Source organism: Neophocaena asiaeorientalis, unplaced genomic scaffold (genome assembly GCF_003031525.2).
Source record: "Neophocaena asiaeorientalis asiaeorientalis breed wild unplaced genomic scaffold, Neophocaena_asiaeorientalis_V1.1 scaffold532, whole genome shotgun sequence".
Lineage (NCBI taxonomy): Eukaryota > Metazoa > Chordata > Mammalia > Artiodactyla > Phocoenidae > Neophocaena > Neophocaena asiaeorientalis.
Window position 1 is genome coordinate 13,282 of NW_020171693.1, and position 20,805 is coordinate 34,086.

A 20,805-nucleotide genomic window follows, 5' to 3' on the forward strand; every position below is an offset into this window, starting at 1 on the left:
TGTGTTAATTGTATTTTTAGCAGTTGTATGTTCCCTTCTGCAGGAACGCAATCTGTGCTTATACTAAAGCAACCCATGTATGTTATGGTGCCTGTACATCTGAGAGAACCTTGGTATGAAGATAGTGGAGTACAGGCATGGGTGGAACTCTCTAAAGCCTTGCAGAGAAGGAGACGCTTTCTTGGGTGGCTAATAGTAAGTTTACTCGCCTCGGCTGCTCTGTCTGCTACCGCGGCTACTGCCGGTCTTGCTCTTTCACAGAGTATTAATCATGCTCACTTTGTTAATCAGTTATCTCAACATACCAGTCTTGCTTTATCTTTACAAAGTCACATAGATTTACAGATTAATAACAAGTTAGGTGAACTTAAAAACGCAATTTTGGGGACTGGAGATCAGATGGCAGCATTAAAATTGAGGATGCGTTTAGCTTGTCACGCAAAGTATACATGGATGTGTGTTACTCCTTAAAAGTACAATGACTGTATTTGGGAATGGGAAAAAGTAAAAATGCATCTGCTGAGTGTTTGGTCAGATAATAATATTAGTCTTGATCTTAAGAAATTAAATGCTGAAATTCAGGATATACAAAATGCACATCTTGACGATATTTCCCCAGAAGATGTAATTCAAACTTTACTGGACCATTTAAAGTGGTTAAATCCTCAGTCTTGGATTACCGGAAGGTTGTCAGGATTTATTACCCTGGCCATAATTTGACTATTATTGATATTAATCTTCTCATGTCTGTTTCGTATCCTCATGCAACAGTATACTACTCTCGGCACTAAACTTCATGGAATTATTTTGCAGCAAAAGTTAAAAAATAAAAAAGGGAGACCTGTGGGAAGCAGTCAGCCTTGAGAGCAGGTAAGGACATGCCAGGCATGCCGCCGCTGCTCGAAGGGACTGTCCCTACTTGTTCCCCTCCTTGTTCCATTCCATGGGAGATAAATCACCAGGGCCCAGAGATCAGAAAGAATGTAAAATGAGACAAGCAAAGCTGTTTCCCCCCTGCACATGCAGGTTATTTTTGATGCTTCTGGGTTTATGGGTTTCCTCCCAGGGAAGTTAACCTTGAGCCGAGACAGTCTGTAGATAATGTAAACCACCATCTGGCAGCCTTCCTTTTTCTAGTCTAAATAATCTGCAACTGTAGCATAATAAGGTTTGCCTTGCAACCATCAGTTGTCTGGGTCCTTCTGACCCCATTCGTCGGTGCTACTTCAGTTCCTTACCCCTTCCCTTCTGACCCAGGGCGGTGAAATCCTCTTTCTCTGGCTGGTCCGCGGCACACATGAATATATGTTTTTGTCTTGCTGTACTGCACCTGTGCTATCTAGTAACAGATATTTTGTCTGCTAGTAGTGTTCTAGATTATGTCTTTCCAAAGCGCTGAGGCAGTGCACCTGTTCTGTAGTTGCAGCTGATGCCTGAATGTATCCTAGCTGACAAATTATTGATTAATAAGAACTTGAATTTCTGAAAGATTTGTACTGTTGACCAAAATCTGAGCAAGGAGTCTCAGATGTAATTCTTAGCCAGAATTACATGTTAATGAACCACTTAACAGTGTGAATCAAGGAACATCAGTGTAAGGATTTCTTTTATTTTTTACCTGCTTGAAATATCAGTTAAAGTTTGCCAGCTTGGTTGCAGATGAACGGACGTTTGAAGTTCACCAAACTACTTAATGTGGGATAGGATAATAGACTTCCAGCACCCTCAAGGCTGTGACCTTGCAGCCATTTTACATAGCACATCCTTCTCCTATAGGGATGAACCTTCCCCTGGTCCGAAAAGTAGCAGCTCTGTTGAAGCTTTGCTTATTGTAACAGGCTTTTGTTTCCAGGTTACATGTCTGTGGAAGACTCAGTTCTGAATAGAGATATAGATATTACTGGAAACTAACTGTTTTTTCTATTATACTCTGATTTATCAAAAAAGTAAAACATTTAAATTGTGCTACAGAAATTTCAGAAGTTGTCTTGCAATCTTTAAACAATAAATGAATGAGTTGCCCTTAAAATAAAAAAAAGAATTAAGCAGTTAAGCTGTTGTTGGTCCCACATCAGACAAATTATCCTTATACCTCCTGTCAATATTGTTAACAGAGACTGTTATTTTATTAATCCTTATGATCCCGTGATTCTTTCTTTCATGTTTCAGGGCACAGCAGGTGAGAGAGTGGATTTGTTAAGCTGGGTGGGTTTATCCTTCTTTTATGCGTTCATTCAATTTTATGTTCCTTTACTTATTGTACACACATGGCAATAGAAGCTGCTAAAGCAATCACTGCTATTCTGCAAAACAACAAGGCACAGAAGCAGATGTCTTATTTCTGAGATTTCTCCCCCCAGGATTATTATGATTAAAGATCCTTTCCCCCCACTCCCTGGAGAGGACAAGGGGCTGCTCGCTGGAGGTTTTTTAATGACTTGGGGAAAGGCTCAAATATCCCCCCATTATGGTAATCCACCCCAGGGGCAAACCACACAAGAATATTATGAATTTATTTTATTTTTCTATCCTTGCAAAGGTAATACTCAGCTCATTAGAATATGAAAACTATACTGTCAAATTTCAGAATTACATGGATGAAGAAAATCACCAAAGTGGCATCGCATCATGTGTGTTATCGTTGTATTTACTATATTGACTATATTAACTATGTTGTGTTAACAATACATTGTATAACTATATATTGAAAAGGCAAAATCCTGTAACTTATTTCAGAGAAAATAATTATGTTGGCAAACCTCAAATTGTACATTGTAGACAGGTCCTAGGAAAAGAAGATTTAATTCATAGTGGACAAGAGGTTGGCTTCTGTTTTCAGCCATGTGCTATTTCAAGAATTAAACGTCATGAATAATACAGGATATAAGAGGAATAGTCTAAAGACGGAAAAGCACATTTTGATTAGGAAAGAGAACTTAAGGCTTAAGTCTTTTTTTTTTTGAGGAAAACTGCCTTATTACTATGAGATAATAAAATTGTTTCCTTCTTTTCTTCCTTGCTTTCTTCTTTTTTTTTTTTAACCTTTTTAATTTTGGATGTTTGACCTCTAAGCTGAGATGACTGAAAATGCCTCCTCTGGGCATCAACCTTTTTGAAAGACTTTTTCCCCCTCCCTAAGGGCTATTTGTCTCTTGGAGGCATTGCCTACATTACTCACCAAGAGGCAAGCATTTGTCCTTGCACTAAATGCTGACATCTCCTGATAAGAGGGAAGCTGCAAAGTAGAAGAATTGAAGGTCAATATGTTGATATTGGTCTCAAGAGCATTGATGTACATTTGTGTATTGGGGAAGGGGAGAGAAGCTTGAGAGTGGGCCAGTGGGGAGGGGTAAATATTTTGTGATGCTGTCTACCTATGGGCTTATAAAGTTTACAGCTGCATTAGGAGGACAAGCATTACCATTAGCATGAAAAGTGGGGCAGACCTCAGTTGCAAAAGCTTCTAGCCATACACATAGGGCAATACGTAAATGATACACCTTATTGCATTCACCCATTCACCCTCCCCTGTTCATGCTAATTGGAAATTTCAATCCATTTCAGAGAAGTAACAAAACTATCGATCATTTTCCCTGGCACGAATCTTCCTAGAGCTCACGCACTAGCCCGTGTGTCTTAGATTTAATATCTGATCACTAGCTGGATTGAAGCCAAGAGGTGGTTCCCAAAGTTGTTGCACATTAGAATCACCTGGGGAACTCTGCGACCTCCCTGTGCCCAGGCTCCTCCCTAGACCTACTGAATCAAAATCTCTGGGGCTGGGACCCAGACACCAATGTTTTTCTTAAAAGCTCTTTAGGTAATTCAAATGAGCAGCAAAGCCTGAGAAGCAGCTCAATAACAGGAACAAACTTATTTCACACAGATAAAGTGGGGCAATTCATATGTTAAAAGAACATGAATATATGTCCATGCCTCTCTCACGCTTTGTCACAGTTTACCCTTCCCCCTCCCCATATCCTCAAGTCCATTCTCTAGTAAGTCTGTGTCTTTATTCCTGTTTTACCCCTAGATTCTTCATGACATTTTTTTCCTTAAATTCCATACATATGTGTTAGCATACGGTATTTGTCTCTCTCTGACTTACTTCTACACTGTTGGTGGGGATGTAAATTGGTGCAACCACTATGGAAAACACTCTGGCAGTTCCTCAAAAAGCTAAAAATAGAGCTACCATATGATCCAGCAATCTTACTCCTGGGCATATATCTGGACAAAACTATAATTCGAAAACATACATGCACCCCTATGTTCACAGCAGCACTATTTATAATAGCCAAGACATGAAAACAACCTAAATGTCCACTGACAGATGAATGGATAAAGAAGATGTGATATATATAAAATGGAATACTACTCAGCTATAAAAAAGAATGAAATAATGCCATTTGCAGCAACACGGCTGGACCTAGAGACTATTATACTAAATGAAGTAAGTGAGAAGGAGAAAGACAAATACCATATGATATCACTTATATGTGGAATCTAAAATATGATACAAATGAACTTATCCATGAAACAGAAAACAGACTCACAGACATAGCACACAAACTTGTGGTTCCCGAGGGGAAGGGGGAGGTGGGGGAGTGATGGATTAGGAGTTTGGGATTAGCAGAGGTAACCTATTATATATACGATGGATAAACAACAAGGTCCTACTGTATAGTACAGGGAACTATATTCAATGTCCTGTAATTAACCATAATGGAAAAGAATATGAAAAATTATATATATGTATAACTGAATCACTTTGTTGTATAAACTAACACAACATTGTATATCAACTATACTTCAGTAAAATAAATGTTTTAAAAAAGGAAAAAAAAAAGAAATGAATACATATATATACATATATATATATGTTTCTTTTTTTCCTCTTTATTCTGTGTTTCAAATAGGCTTTTTTTTTCCTTCTGCAAAAAGCGTTATTGTTTCCATTTGGTCCAAGGCTTGGGAAAGGGCTCCAGGGCGGTTACAAAACTGCCTAGTAGCTGCAGAGCAGGGCTTCAGGCAGAAGCTCTGATGCCAGAGGGGCTCCTCAGAGGCCGCTGGACTTCAGAGACTCCTGTTTGTGCTCGAGGGTGAGCCTTTCAAAGAGATACTCGCCCAGCACAGCCTGCGGACCAGCCAGCCTGCGGAGGTTGGTCAGGTGGTCGCCCATCTTCTTGATGAGTTTCACCTGCTCCTCCAGGAAGCGGCTCTCCAGGAAGTCACAGAGGTGGGAGTCTGCGCGGGCGGAACCCAGGGCGCGCAGATCTGATAGTGCCTGGTGCAGGCTCTTCTCCCTAAGAATGGCGGCTTCCACAGCGTCCTGGGTTTTACCCCACTCGTCTTCAGAAGGCTTCCGCGCATCCTGCAAGAGGGCGCGGCCACAGCGCTGGTTTTGCATTTTCAAGAGACGCTGGGCGCCCTCACACTTCTCCTCAGACAGTTGGTGAAAAAAGTGGCCCACACTGTCCAGAGTCCCATTGTTGCTGTCGAAATAGAAGCTCAGAGAGAGGTAAGTGTCCCCAGATTCATGTCGAACAGGCGGTGGACGGCGGCCTCCACCTCGATGGAATAATTCTGACGAACCTGGGAACTCGTGGTTGATCAGTGATAAGGATCTAAGCTCAAAAGACGGTGTTGGCCTGTCCTGGAGGCTGAGGATAGCTGAGTGGCTGATTCCAAAGGTTGCGACAGGAAGAAAGGTTGGAGGGTGGTCGGGGGCTGGAGCAAGGAGCGTCCCTGGGTCTGTTCATTCCAAACACTGTTGAAGCAAAAGACAGAACTGCAGGACTGCCGAGCGCACTGCCTCAAATAGGCTTTGATATAAATGAACAAGAAGTCCAAGCAAGGACAAAACTTACCCTTCCCCCCACCAAAATAGCTGGCGATACTAGAATCTAGACCTGGGAAGGGATTCTTCCATTACTTTCTGAACATTTCAAGCCACTAGAGCAGTGGTTCTCAAAGTATAGTCACCTTGTAACCAAGCAGTACCCTATGGGGCCTTCCTAGGACAGACCCATCCCCCATATCCTCTGCTGTAGTTCCTCTCTGAAGTACTCAGATAACAGTATCTCAGGCATATCTCTTGAATTTTCAGATGCTAAAAACCACCACCCAGTGGAAGAAATTAACTCCTTGATGATCACGAGCACGTAGCCCCCAGACCTTCTGGCACCTAAGGATGGATAATGTTACCTGCCCCGTGGCCTCCACATCAACCAATCAGAGGATTGTGCACGAGCTGATCACATTCCCTGGGACGTCCCTCCCTCACCTGGCCTTTAAAAATGCTTTGCTGAAATCCTCTGGAGATTTCAGGGTGTTTTGGAACACGGGCCACCCCTCTCCTTGCTCGATCCTGCAATAAACCTTTCTCTGCTCCAGACTCCAACCTTTAGTTTTGTTTGGCCTCACTGTGCTTCAGACACACGAACCTGCATTCGGTAACAACCTGACCAGTTTTACCAGCGTCCCCTGAGAATGTGTCACATATTCAAGTTTTAGGGCCCTGTCCCAGCCCTATGGAATCAGCAACTCTGGTGGGGCTCAGTGATCTCTGTTATAACAGGCCCTCCAGATGATTTTTATTCACCTTAAAGTTTGAAAATATCTGCATTGTCAGCTGGCCAAAGCGTCCACCAGCAGGTGAAGGGGAGTGGTGCCTGGAAAAGATAGGGACCAGCCAAGGCAAGTACAGCAGCATTTGCCGTGGTAGTGATGGAGAATGCCTTTTCTCCACTGGTTGGCACAGACTAGGATCTGGGAGCAGTGGCAGGGTTATTTAGGATGCTTTACATTTCAAGGTAGAGTGACCGCTGTCCTGGTTTGCCAGGGACTTCCCCTGTGTGAGCACTTAAAATCTCATCCTGGCAAACCCCTTAGCCCTGGGTTTGAAAAACGTAGGGAATAACATGAAATTTAGGGGAAACATGATCTAGGTTTTGGGCAAGTCACAAGTGCTAATTAAAGCTAAGCAAGTATGGACAGCATCTAGCGTTCTTTAGCCCTTTGCGGGGAGGTAAATCTGATTGGGTGAAAGGACTTATTGTTAAGAGATCTTTGTAGAAACATCCCCTTCTGCTCAGTCTGCTGGTTCTCAGTTCTGGCTAGACATTGGCATCGTCTGAGGAGATTTAAAATGATTTTATTGGTCTACGATGACCAGCCGTCAGTGTGAGGGTTTTAAAAAGTGCTTCAGATGATTCTAATGCGCAGCGAAATTTAGGTGCCACTGCTTAAGCTTTTGAACCGCTGCTGCGTATTTTCACCTCATCTTCCTATGAGAATATCCAACTGTAGTTGAGGTTTGGTTTTTTTTCATTTTCTAACTGTCTTATTATAAGATTTACTGTCTTAAATAAGGTTGAATGTACAGAAAATCTTGCTAGTCCATCTGGTATAGCTGGATACTTAGAATAATATCGTTAAGATATATACCATTTAAGTATTGTGACTGGCCTTTTTGAAATTAACATATGCATTGAATTAGTATGTTCTCTTTTGAAGTTGTTATGTTGGGGAGCTATACCTCTAATCTGCCATTGCTAAATATCTGGACACCTCTTATTAGGAATTGCTTTTAGAAATCTTTAGGGATTAAAACCAAGATTGCTGTATTATTTGTACTGGAACCACAAAAACCTCACAGAGTTCCCCCGCTGTACCTTCTACCCCCATCTCTAACCCTTGGCAACTTCTAATCTGTTCTCCATCTCCACAGTTTTGTTATTTTAAGAATAATATGTAAACATAATCATGAATTACTTAATCTTCGGAGATCGGCTTTTCAAAATTTTTCCCTCGGCATCATTCCCTTGAAGTTCATTTCAATTTTTGCATATATTAATAATTTGTTCCTTTTTGTTGCTCGGTAGTATTCTATCATAAGATTTTATCACACTTTGCTTCAACATTCATCCACTGAAAGACATTTGGGTAGTTGCCAGTTTTTGGCTATTATAAATAAAACTGCTATGAACATTTATGTGTAAGTTTCTGTGGGAACTTAATTAAGTTTTTGTTTCTTTTGGATAAATGCTCAAGAGTACAATTACTGCGTTGTAGGGTGAATCTACTTTTAGGATTAAAAGAGACTGTCAAGCTGTTGATCAGAGTGGCTAAACCATTTTATTTTCCCACCAGTGATGTGATATAATTTTTCTACGTACTCGCCAGCATTTGATGTTGTCACTATACTTTAATTTTAGTTACTCTCTGACATCTCATTATGGTCTTAATTTGCATTTCCCTAATGGCTAATGATGTTGAGCATCTTTTCATGTGCTCCTTTGCCATGTGTATATTCTCTTCCATGAAATGTCTGTTCCTGTCTTCTGCCTATTTTCTAGTTGGATTTTTTTAAGTTGTTTGGAGAGTTCTTTGTATATTATAGATACAAGTCATTTGTCTCATATGGGATTTTCAAATATGTTTTCCTACTGTGCAATTTGAATTTTCATCCACTTAAAAGGATCTTCTATGAAGCATTTTTAACTCACTTTGATGAGATCCAATTTATCAGTTTTTGCCTTTATTGATCATACTTTTGGTGTCAAGTCTAAGAATTATTCCCCTAGTTCTAGATGCCAAACATTTTCTCCTATTTTTTTTCTAAAAATGTCCTGCTTTTACATTTAAGATTATGATCCACTTTGATTTAATTTTTGTGTAAGGTGTGGAGGTTAAGGTTCATTTTTTTTTTTTGTGGTACGTGGGCCTCTCACTGTTGCGGCCTCTCCCGCCGCGGAGCACAGGCTCCGGACGCGCAGGCTCAGCGGCCATGGCTCACGGGCCCAGCCGCTCCACGGCATGTGGGATCCTCCCGGACCGGGGCACGAACCCGCGTCCCCTGCATCGGCAGGCGGACTCCCAACCACTGCGCCACCAGGGAAGCCCAAGGTTCATTTTTTGTTTGTTTGTTTTTGTCGAGGGATGTCCAACTGTTTCAGTACCATTTTTTGAAAAGTCTATTCTTCCTTGATAGCTTTTGCACTGCTGTCAAAAACAAGTTATATGTATTTATGTCAGTCTATTTCTGGGTTCTCTATTCCATTCCATTGATCTATGTATCTACCCTCCATCATTACTGCAAAATCTTGAAATTGGGTAGATTAATTCCTCCCATTTTCATCTTCCTTTACAAGTTGTTTTAGCTATTCTTCAGCCTCTTCTTACCATATAAATCTTAGAATAAGCTTGTCTATATCCACAAAAACCTTGAGGGCATTTTAAGAGTAATTGTGTTAAGCCTCTTAACTTGGGGAGAATTGACATCTTTATCATGTTGTGTTTTCTAATCCATGAACAAGGTATGTCTCCCTATTTGTTTGGGACTTAAAATTTTTTCTTCATCATCATTTTGTAATTTTCAGTATAGAGGTCCTATAAATGTCTTATTGGGCTTATATTTAAGTATTTATTTAGGTCAGTTGTAAATGGCATCACATATTTTTATTTAAGCTTCTACACATTTGTTATTAATATATAATTTGATAAAATTGTGGTGATCTTGTACTCTAAATCATTTACAAACTAATATTATTTCTCAAGCTTTTTGTGGATTCCTTGGTATTTTCTCCATTTAGATTATCATCTCATCTTCAGGTACAGTTTTACTTTTCCTTATTCAGTATAATAGATATTACTATTCAACATTCAGTAGGATATGTTCCTTCCTATGCAACGTAGTAGGAATAGTCCTTTTATCTTTTAAACTTTTTAAAAATTTAACTTTTAAATTTATGTATTTATTTATTTTTGCTTTATTTTCTTACTAGAACCTCCAGTGATATATTTAATAAAAGTGGTGAGAGCAGATATTGGTGCCTTGTTTCTGATCTTACAGAGAAAGCATCCAGTCTTTCACAGTTAAATATAATGTCAGTATAGGTTGTTTGTAGGTCATCTTTATGAGTTTCAGTATGTTCCTTTTCTATTCCTAGTTTGCTTGGAGTTGTTTTCTTCTTTTTTTAAAATCATGAATGGGATTGGATTTTGTCAAATGCTTTCTCTGCATTAATGGATAGGATCACATGACTTTTCCCCCTTAATCTATTGGATATGGTGGATTACACTGTTTAATTTTCAAATATTGAACCAACTTTGCATAACTGGAATAAATACCACTTGGTCATGGTATATTATTCTTTTCATATATTTCTGGATTTAATTTGCTAATATTTGGCTGAGGGTTTTTCAGCCAATTTCATAAAAAATATTGGTCTGTAGGTTTCTTCCTTTTATACTATCCCTGTCTGGTTTTGGTATCAAGGTAATACTGGCTTCATAAAATTAATTAGAAACTGTTCCCTCTACTTCTGTTTCTTATCAAATCATGTAAAATTGGTGTTAATTCTTTAAGTCTTGGGTAAAAGTGAAACATCTAAGCCTGAATATTTCTTTTGGGAGTTTTTAAATGAAAAACCAGTGTTTCTAATGGCTACAGGAAAATTGAGATTATCTATTTCATCTTGGCTGAGTTTTGGTAGTTTTGGGTGTAGAAGCATTGGTCCATTTCATCTACATTTTTGAATTTATAGTGTAGACTTGTTCATAGTAACTTGTCCCTCATTAACCTGCAGGATATGTCATGGTATCCCTGGTTGCATTTCTGATATCTGTGATTTGTGCCGTCTCTCTTCTTATCTTTATCAGTCTTGCTAGATCTTTATTGATTAGATTGTTTATTTCAAAGAACCAGCCTTTTGTTTCATTGATTTTCCCCTCTATTTTCCTGTTTTCAGTTTCATGGATTTCTGTTTCATCTTTATTATTTCCTTCTTTCTGCTTGTTTAGTGTTTTTTCCTCTTCCTTTTTTACTATTTTAATATAGAAAATTAGATTATTGCTTTGAAATATTTTCTTTCCCAATTTAGTGCTATAAACTTCCCTTTCAGCATTGCTTTCACTTCATTCCGCAAACTTTGATCTGTTATATCTCCATTTTCTTTTATTCTATGCATTTAAAAATGTTTCCTTGATGCTGTCTTTTTTACCCATGAGTTATTTGGAATTGTGATGTTTAATTTTCATGTGATTGAAGATTTTCCTGTTGTCTTTCTCTTATTGATTTCTAGTCTGATTCCATTATGGCTAGAGAACATACTCTCTATGATTTTAATTCTTTTAAATCTGCTAATGTTTTTTTATCACCCAGTATATGGTATATGAGTGAATGTTCCATGGACACTTGAATATGTATTCTGCTCTTACTGAGTGTGTTCTTTAAATGTCAGTTATATCCTGTTGATTGATGATGTTTTCAGTTCTTCCATATCCTTGCCGATTTTTCTCTCTGGTAGTTGTATAAATTGCTGTGTTGAAGTCTCAAATAATAATTGTGGATTTAAAACTTTCTCCTTTTACCTTTTTCAGTGTTTGCTTCATGTGTTTTGAAGTTCTGTTGTTTGGTGCACACACATTTACTATCACTAGGTCATCTAGGTGGATTATTCCTGTTATCTTTATGTAATGACCCTCTTTGCCCCTAATAATTTCCTTTGTTCTGAAGTCTACTTTATCTGATATTAATATAGCCATTCCTGATTTTTCTGATTAGTGTTTACATGATATATCATTTTCATCCTTTTACTTTGAACTACCTATACCATGATGTTTAAAGTAAGCTTCTTATAGACAGTATATAGTTGGATCATGCTTGCGAGTTTTTAATCTACTCTTCCAATCTCTGTCTTTGACTTGGTTATTTAGATCATTTACCGTTAATGTAATTATTGCCATGTCAAAGATTTGGTCTACCATGTTATTTTTTGTTTTGTCTTTTACCTTAGTTTCTCAATCCTGTGTTTCTCTTATTTTGCCTTCTTGTGGGTTACTTAAACATTTTTTAATAAGTCCATTTTAATTTAATTCATTTATAATCATTTGTGTATACTGTTTGTATAGTTTTCTTAGTGGTTGCTTTTGGCATTACAGTATACATATGTAACTTATCATAGCCTACTGGAATCAGTGTTTTATTACTTCAAGTGTAGTTTCAAAATTTTACTTCCATTTAGGTCTCTTAATATTCCCCAGTTTTAAAGTATGATTTTCTGTAGTATTTCCTTTCTCTACATTGAGAACCCCATCAGACGGTGTCATCATTTTTGCTTTGACCATCATATAGAATTTAAGAAACTCATGAGGCTAATGATAGTCTCTTATATTTACCCCATTTGTTTTCACCCATTCCATTGTTCCCCTTTTCTTTCTGAAGTTCCCAGTCTTCTGTTATTGTTTATGTTTTCAAGTAGGTGATATCTTGGATTTCCAGTGCAACTGGATATGAGTTTCAGGAAACACTGAGCCTGGCTCACTTAATGCTACTGAGTTGGAGGGTTTGTATATGTTGGGCCTGTTGGCACAGCAGATGCTAGCAGATTAGACTAATGTTGATGGGACTAGTGCCACAGGAGGATGGGTTCCCATTCAGGCTATGCTGCTGCTACAGTAGATCAAGTCCCCCTCTACCCCAAGTGTGGGGCAGTGACCTGCTGCTGTCACTGCTTTGTATTAGGCTCCTTTTGCCTCAGGTGTGTGGTGGGATCCCTTGGAAGCTGCTGCTGCTGCTGCTGCTGTCAATCACAAGGTTAAATTCATTTCAGAAATACTTAAGTATAAATATATAGCCTGGCTCTTGTAGGACCTCTGTATTTTTTTTTAATTGCTTTCATACAAATTATCCCAAATTTAGTGACTCAAAACAACGTAAATTTATTACCTTACAAGTCTGACATTGGTCTCAATTGAGTAAAGTAAAAGTGTTCCAGGATCGACAGATGAATGGATAAAGATGTGGCACATATATGCAATGGAATATTACTCAGCCATAAAAAGAAATGGAATTGAGTTATTTGTAGTGAGGTGGATGGACCTAGAGTCTGTCATACAGAGTGAAGTAAGTCAGAAAGAGAAAAACAAATACTATATGCTAACACATATATGTGGAATCTAAAAAAAAAAGAAAAAATGGTTATGAAGAACCTAGGGGCACGGCAGGAATAAAGACGCAGCCATAGAGAGTGGACTTGAGGACACAGGGAGGGGGAAGGGTAATCTGGGATGAAGTGAGAGAGTGGCATGGACATATATACACTACCAAATGTAAAATAGCTAGCTAGTGGGAAGCAGCCACAAAGCACAGGGAGATCAGCTCTGTGCTTTGTGTCCACCTAGATGTGTGGGAAATCTGGGATGAAGTGAGAGAGTGGCATGGACATATATACACTACCAAATGTAAAATAGCTAGCTAGTGGGAAGCAGCCACAAAGCACAGGGAGATCAGCTCTGTGCTTTGTGTCCACCTAGATGTGTGGGATAGGGAAGGGAGGGTGGGAGGGAGATGCAAGAGGGAGGAGATATGGGGATATATGTATATGTATAGCTGATTCACTCTGTTATGAAGCAGAAACTAACACACCATTGTAAAGCAATTATACTCCAATAAAGATGGTTAAAAAAGAAACAAAAGTGTTGGCAGAGCTACATTCTTTTCTGGAGGCTCTTAGGGGTGTTTCTGTTCCCTGGACTTTATCCACTTCCAGCGGTCACTTGTAGTCCTTGACTCAGAGTCCCCTTTCTCCACCTACAAAACCCAAAATGTTGCAACTCTCTGATTCTGCTTCTATTAGGACATCTCTCTCTTTCTCTTTCTACAGTTGGGAATGGTTTTCTGCTTTTAAGGACTCATGCAATTAGATTTGTTCCATGAGGTAATCCAGGATAATCTTTCTATCTCAAGGCCTATAACTTCAGTCATATCTGCAAAGTCCTCTTTACCATGTAAGGTAACATATTATTAGGTTCTAGGGATTAGGGTGAGGGCATTTTTAGGAGCCATTATGCTGCCTACCACACCCTTAACAAGTGACCTTGAGCAAATTACTGTGATTTTTAAAGCCTTACTTTCCTCAAACATAAAATGGAAAGAAAGATAACTAGTTAATATCATGAAAGTGAAAGAGTATATATGAAATAAACTAATTCAAAAAATAAGATTTCTTCTTTTTCTTTATGATTTGCATGATTCTCAGAGTTCAGTTACTTGAAGAGTTACTTTTTTTTAAACAGAACTAAGGAATTTCAGGGTTCAGGTGCTGTAAGATTGTATGAATTATCTGAGTAACAATTAGCTAAGCACAGGTGTAAAGCATTTGATTTACTCCCTGGTGTCCGTTATCTTCTCATCCCACTAAATCCATATCCCTTGTCTAGCTCCAGCCAGTAGAGTCAGAGCTTGTTTTACTGTTTAACTAAAGTTCAATTTAAATTCTCTCTACATCTCCAGATCCTCAGCCCTGGTTGCATATTATAATCACCTGGGGAGATTTCAAAAACTACTGATGCCAAAGTTTTACCTATCATGGATATTTGAGGAGGGACCTGGAATGAAATGCTCTAGCTCATGGTTTGGGGAGCCAAATCATAGTCTACACTGAGCCAAATCATTTGTGAGATCAGCTCTAAAAAGGAATTTATCTGTGGTGACTAATGCTCTTCCTTTGTCAGTATGCTTGTCCCTCTTTGGGGGAAAAGAAGAAGGGGAAAAAAATCCCAGTGGCTGGGCTCCCTGAATTATAACCTGATGCTGTGGAATTAGTGTTGGCTCAGAGCGCACATCTTCGGATACCCATTCTCTCTCCTGCTTCCTTGCATGAGCTTATATCCTTGGGCAGTTTTTCATCCACCACCCTCTTTCGCTTCTAATCTTAGCAAGTAAAGTCTCTCCTTAATGAAACAGCATTTCATGAGACTTACTGGGAGCATAGGTCTGTTCCAGACCTATCCTATGTTAGCTAAAGCAGATATAAGTGATGTATTTTTGGCATTCATCCTTGTGGGTTGGAGAGAGAAGACAGAATTTGATCCTTTAAGGTGTCATCTGACTGGGCAAATGGGCTCATTCCCTTTACTGCCTACCATGTAAAATACTGAGGGTGTTACCTCTAGAAAGTATCTTCTAGGTATCAAAATAGTTCAGATAAGTCATATTTCTCAGTAAAAGGTGACAAAACTATGGCTTAGGTGGTGAATTTTCCATGTCAATTTGTCTGGGCCACCATGCCCAGTTATTTGGTCAAATATTATTGTGGATATTTCTGTGATGGTGTTTTTGTGTTTTTAAAATTTTTTTATGTTTTATTTATTTATATTTTTGGCTGCATTGGGTCTTCGTTGCTGCACGTGGGCTTTCTCTATTTGCAGCAAGCGAGGGCTACTCTTTGTTGTGGTGTGCGGGCTTCTCATTGCGGTGGCTTCTCTTGTTGCAGAGCATGGGCGCTAGGTGCACGGGCTCAGTAGCTGTGGTGCATGGGCTTAGTTGCTCCACGGCATGTGAGATCTTCCCAGACCAGGGCTCAAACACGTGTCCCTTGCATTGGCAGGCGGATTCTTAACCACTGTGCCACCAGGGTAGTCCCTGTGATGGTGTTTTTGGATGAAATTCATAATTAGATTTGTGGTGGACTTTGAGTAAAGCAGATTATCCTCCATAATATGCATGGGCCTCATCCAATCAGGTGAAGCTCTTAATAAAACAAAGACTGACCTCCCTGTCGCAAAAAGGAATTCTGCCAGAAGACTTACAGAAATTGAACTGCAACTCTTCCGAGAGTCTCTAGACAGCCTAACCTGCAGATTTTGAATTTACCAAGCCTCTATTATTGTGTGAACTAATTGTTTAAAATCTCTCTCTCTCTTTCTTTATATAGACATGGATATAGATCTAGGTATCAATATTGATATCTAGATCTATATCTATCAGTATATATGGGCACATTGTATACACATGCTGTTGGTTCTCTTTTTCTGGAGAACCTTGACTAATACAGTGGCCCATATAAATAAAAGGATGAACCCAAGTTCCCCCAGGTAGAAAGTAGTACAATGAGCACTGGAACTTAAGGCCTCATGACTCATTCAGCTGTGAACACTGACCCAGAAATGGGGTCCGCACACTCTGGCCCACTGATCAGATCTCGCTTGACTCCTGGTTTTGTACGTAATGTTTTGATTGAACACAGCCGCATCCATTCATTAACGTATTGTGCATGGCTGTTTCTGTGCTACAGCAGCAGATGGGCAGTTGCAATGGAGACGTATGGTACAGAAAATCCAAAATATTTACTATCTGACCCTTTACAAAAAAGATCTGCTGACCCCTGCTCTAGGATGCCATCTGATTTCTGATAGCACCGAGGAGAATAATTCATGCACATCGGGATAGATCGTTAATCTCATGTCCTCCTTAGGTCAAAGATCTCTTAAATGCTCACCCTTGCAATAGCCAGCTTGGGGAATTGGGATAGATTGTTAATCTCATGTCCTCCTTAGGTCAAAGATCTCTTAAATGCTCACCCTAGCAATAGCCAGCTTGGGGAGCACTGTCTGAGGATGCAGAAATATTTCTTGCCAGGTCTTTCCAATCCACACTGCTCCCTGACTATGGTTCTTAAAACCTATTTTTTTGGTAAATTTTTATTGGAGTATAGTTGATTTACAGTGTTGTGTTAGTTTCAGGTGTACAGCAAAGTGAATCAGTTATACATATACATATATCCACTTTTTTTTTTTCTTTTTTCAGTATGCGGGCCTCTCACTGTTGTGGCCTGTCCCGTTGTGGAGCACAGGCTCCAGACGCGCAGGCTCAGCGGCCATGGCTCACGGGCCCAGCCGCTCCGGGGCATGTGGGATCTTCGCGGACCGGGGCACGAACCCGTGTCCCCTGCATCAGCAGGCAGACTCTCAACCACTGTGCCACCAGGGAAGCCCCACTTTTATTTTTTTTTTAGAGTCTTTTCCAAATAGCCCATTACAGAGTACTGAATGGAGTTCCCTGTGCTAATAAGAAGAGCAGGTTCTTATTAGTTACCTATTTTATGTATAGTAGTGTGTATATTTCAGTCCCAATCTCCCAATTTAGCCTCCCAGCCACAATCCCCTGGTAACCCTAAGTTTGTTTTCTACATCCGTGCCTCTACTTCTAAAACCTGTCTAGTGTAACCAACTACCACTCATTGCTTACTGTCTCTGGCTTCATGTACTTGATAATAAATCTACTTCTTGTTCTATCCTGGATGACATGTTCCAAGGACTGAGATACTATCTTATTCTACATAATTTGTCCTTGATATTGTCTATCTTGGGGTGTTCATCTATGTCCCAAAGAAGACAGTCACTCTGTCTTCTAGTACTACTACTAATACCACATTTTATGGCATGAATTTGACCCCATAAATTTGAACTATCCCTTTAGAAGCTGTATGCAACCTGTCACTGGGCTTTAGAACAGGGGTAGAACTCAGATTAGTGATCATATTTAAACAAATCTACTTGACCAGAAACTTTTTGTCTCACCATTTATTACACAAGTAACTTCTGTCTTTGCATCTATGATGTAAATATTTTTAATTTCCTAAATTATCTGAAAAATTATTTAGAGCTTCCGTTTCAGTAGGCATTGGAATTGCTGTGTTATGACTATTTCATTATTTTATTTCCAAATGTTAAATTAGGCTTCAAGCTTTGGCCAAGAGTAGACAGGAAAGCGTTTCAAAGAAATGAAGAGTGGGAAAGACTTCTGATGCAAGGGAGACTTAATAAAGATTTGATTTTGAATCAATAATTTATAATAAAGGTTTGAGTTTGAATCAATAATTTATGTCATTGCAAAATAGCTCCCTGGTAAAATTCCATTCATTGGTAATCATTAAGTACAGAAATTAACAATTAAAATATGCAGTGATCTTCTTCATTTTCTAAAAACAAACCTATATCTAGATGAGAGGAGAATTCATCTCATAACTCAGGCTCTGGACTTACGACTCCAAGTCCTGTCTTCTTTCAACCATACCTGCTAAGTTTCTGTCTAACTTCTTGAGCATGAGGTAATGGCGTCAGCTTTCATCCCCTTCCTCAGTATAGAGCTTGGTGAGTATGAGTAAGGGATCTAAAACTTGAGAACCTGGGTTCAAATCTTGACTCAGAATTTACTTGTTGAGTACTCGAGCATGTTATCTGTTTTTGCCTCAGTTTTCTCATCTATAAAATAGAGATACCATTACTTCTCTCAGGGAGTTGCTATGAGGGTGAAAGAGAAAATTCATACAATGCAAGAATTTATCAGTCCTTGGAACACAATAAGTACCGAAAAATAATGTTAGCCATTATCAAGGCCCCCTCATTTTATGGATAATATAGATTAGTTTATATAGGTCTAATATTTACATATACATAAACATTTTGTACCTATGTGTGTGTGTACATTCTTCTTAGAAATTGAGCAGTCAACATTCACATCTAAAAATCTGTGCTCTGTGAAATGTAGATCTCCTGTGTACAGACACAGTGCTACATTGCTACATAATAAAGAAGTCCAAACTTAGTGGTGAAATAAACAAAAATTTTAATATATGCCCAGATTTTGTGGGTCAGCAATTCAAACAGTACACAGAGGAGATGGCTTGTCTCTACTCCATGACTGATGTCTGAAACCTCAGCTCATGAGGATTCAGATGGCTGGGGCTGGAATCATCTAGATAATTTTAATTCACATGTCTGGCCCTTGAAGACTGGGCCCAACAAGGACTGTTGACTGGAGTGTCTATAGATGGCTGCCCATGTGGCTTGGACTTCTCATAACGTGGTAGTTAGGATTCAAGATAGAGTATCCCAAGAGAATGAGTGTCCAGGGTTGAAGCATTCCATGAGAATCATGCAAAAGCTGCATGACCTTTTATGACCTAGTCTTAGATGTTACATAGCATCACTTTCATTATATACTATTGCAGGCGTTGGAGACCTTTTTCCATAAAGTGTCAGACAGTCGATATTTTAGGCTTTACAAGCCATACAGTCTCTTTTGCAACTACTTAGCTCTGCTGCTGTGATGTGAAAACAGACACAAACAATACATATACTAAAGAACATGGCTGTGTTCCAATAAAGCTTCATTTATAAAAGCTGGTAGAGGCCTAGACTTGGCCCACCAGCCATAATTTACTGACCCCTGCTCTATTGGTTGAAGCCATGGAAAGCCTGCCTAAATTCAAGGGAAAATGCCCACATCTGGATGCGAAGAATGGCAACGAATCTGAGACCCTGTATTAAAACCACTACAAAAAAAAAAAACAAACAAAAAATCCACTACATATGGGATATTTATAAGAGGATCTGTCTGCATACCTTGTTTCTCCCATGTATGGTGGATATGAGGTATTGGGACATCTTATATCTCTGTAAGCCTGGGTCAGGGTCAAAGTTGGAATCTGAACTCAATGACCTTGATTTCTGGAATAATTGGTAACTCTAATTATGATTTGCTTACACTCCTTACCCCAATAAATATACCACAAAAGATAGATTTCAAGTAAACAATTGCTTTATGGCAGATTTTTATTAAGTCTCCATTGACTGAATTATTCCATTTTGGTTGGAAAGCATGAGCTTTTTTCTTTCCTAAAGAGATCTGCAGCTTTTCAGATGTGGCATTTCATTCTACTGAGAGGATGATGTAGGTTTTTATAAACGGAAAAAACAGGGCAGGCTGAGTTCACGCAGATCATACTAATGCTTACAGGAATAACCGAAACTGGAACACAGGCTTCCAGGGTTTCCTGTCCTGTGCTCTTTCCGGTAGGTGCCATTGTCTGCTGGGTCTGGCAGTAATAATTTCTGACCTCTACTCTCTTCACTGTTGTGAAGTGGTTTCGGGCTTTGTTAGCTTTCTTATGAGTTTGTACTAAACTGTGTCCATAAAGTAGGCTGAATTCCTCAGGGAAGGATGATAGCTGTTACTGTGTTATTACTGCAAATGTTGTGTTGGTTACCTTTTTTTCTTTTCTTTTGTCCAGTTGTATCCTGAACTTAAAAGTTATATTATCCGAAATGAAAGATGTGCATCTGGTAGAAAAGACTAATTTAAAGGATGAAAATTCCTGATGATTGCTTCAGTCAACCCTTAATACACACAGAGCTTCATGAGTAAACAGACAACTCTCAGACCATTCCCTTGGAAGAGGTCGCATAATCAGGCTTTGTGTTGATTTCGCATTCTGTTCGGTAGAGACAGAACAAATTAGAATAATTAGCTGGTACAGGAAAGCACAAAGAACTTTCTTCTGTGTTTGTGATGCATCCCGTAATAAGGGTTGAAAATGAGACTGGAGGTAAGAATGTGAAACTCAAAAGAGCAAAGGAGAGAGGATATTGTTTCTTTGAAAATATTCTTTTAGTGTTGGCCCAGAAGAAATATGACGCTGAGGAAATTTGTTTTTTAAATGATGATTTTTGTGTTAATGATGTGAGTTTGGAATTAGTAAGAATCAGGAAGCAAGCATCCTTTTCCACCAGGGACTTGGGAGCAAATGAAACTATAAATACTCCCGGCTCTTGGAAACCCTTTTGGAGCAGTAATCAGAGAAGGGTAAAGGCAAGGCCTCAGGGCAGAGGTATTCAGAGCAAAGGGATAGGAGGAAAACAAAAGGAGACTGGATATGTTTAGAGCTGTCATTTTGAAATTTACCTGCTTCTGATTCAGTGCTGCTTTGCTGCTGTGTTGGTCCAGTGGAAATCTTCAAAGCAGGACCAGCCGTATTTTAAAATAATAAGGTTAGAGCAAGTGACTTTAATCCAGGTCTCTTTAGCTCAAGAGCACAGAGGAGAGTGTGAGGAAAGAGTGAGGCCACAAGGAATTGTTCACTGGGTAATTTTCCCCAAACCTCACTACCTGGGAGAAACTGACCACTGGATTATGTGCCTTGAAGGAAAGCAAAAATGTTCAAAGCAAGGAGTGTG

General features: G+C 39.2%; 1 pseudogene; it reads right to left on the reverse strand.

Moving 5' to 3' along the window:
• Positions 1-5,059: 5,059 nt before the first annotated feature.
• On the reverse strand, positions 5,060-6,039 carry LOC112398946 (ferritin light chain pseudogene; annotated as a pseudogene).
• Positions 6,040-20,805: the final 14,766 nt, after the last annotated feature.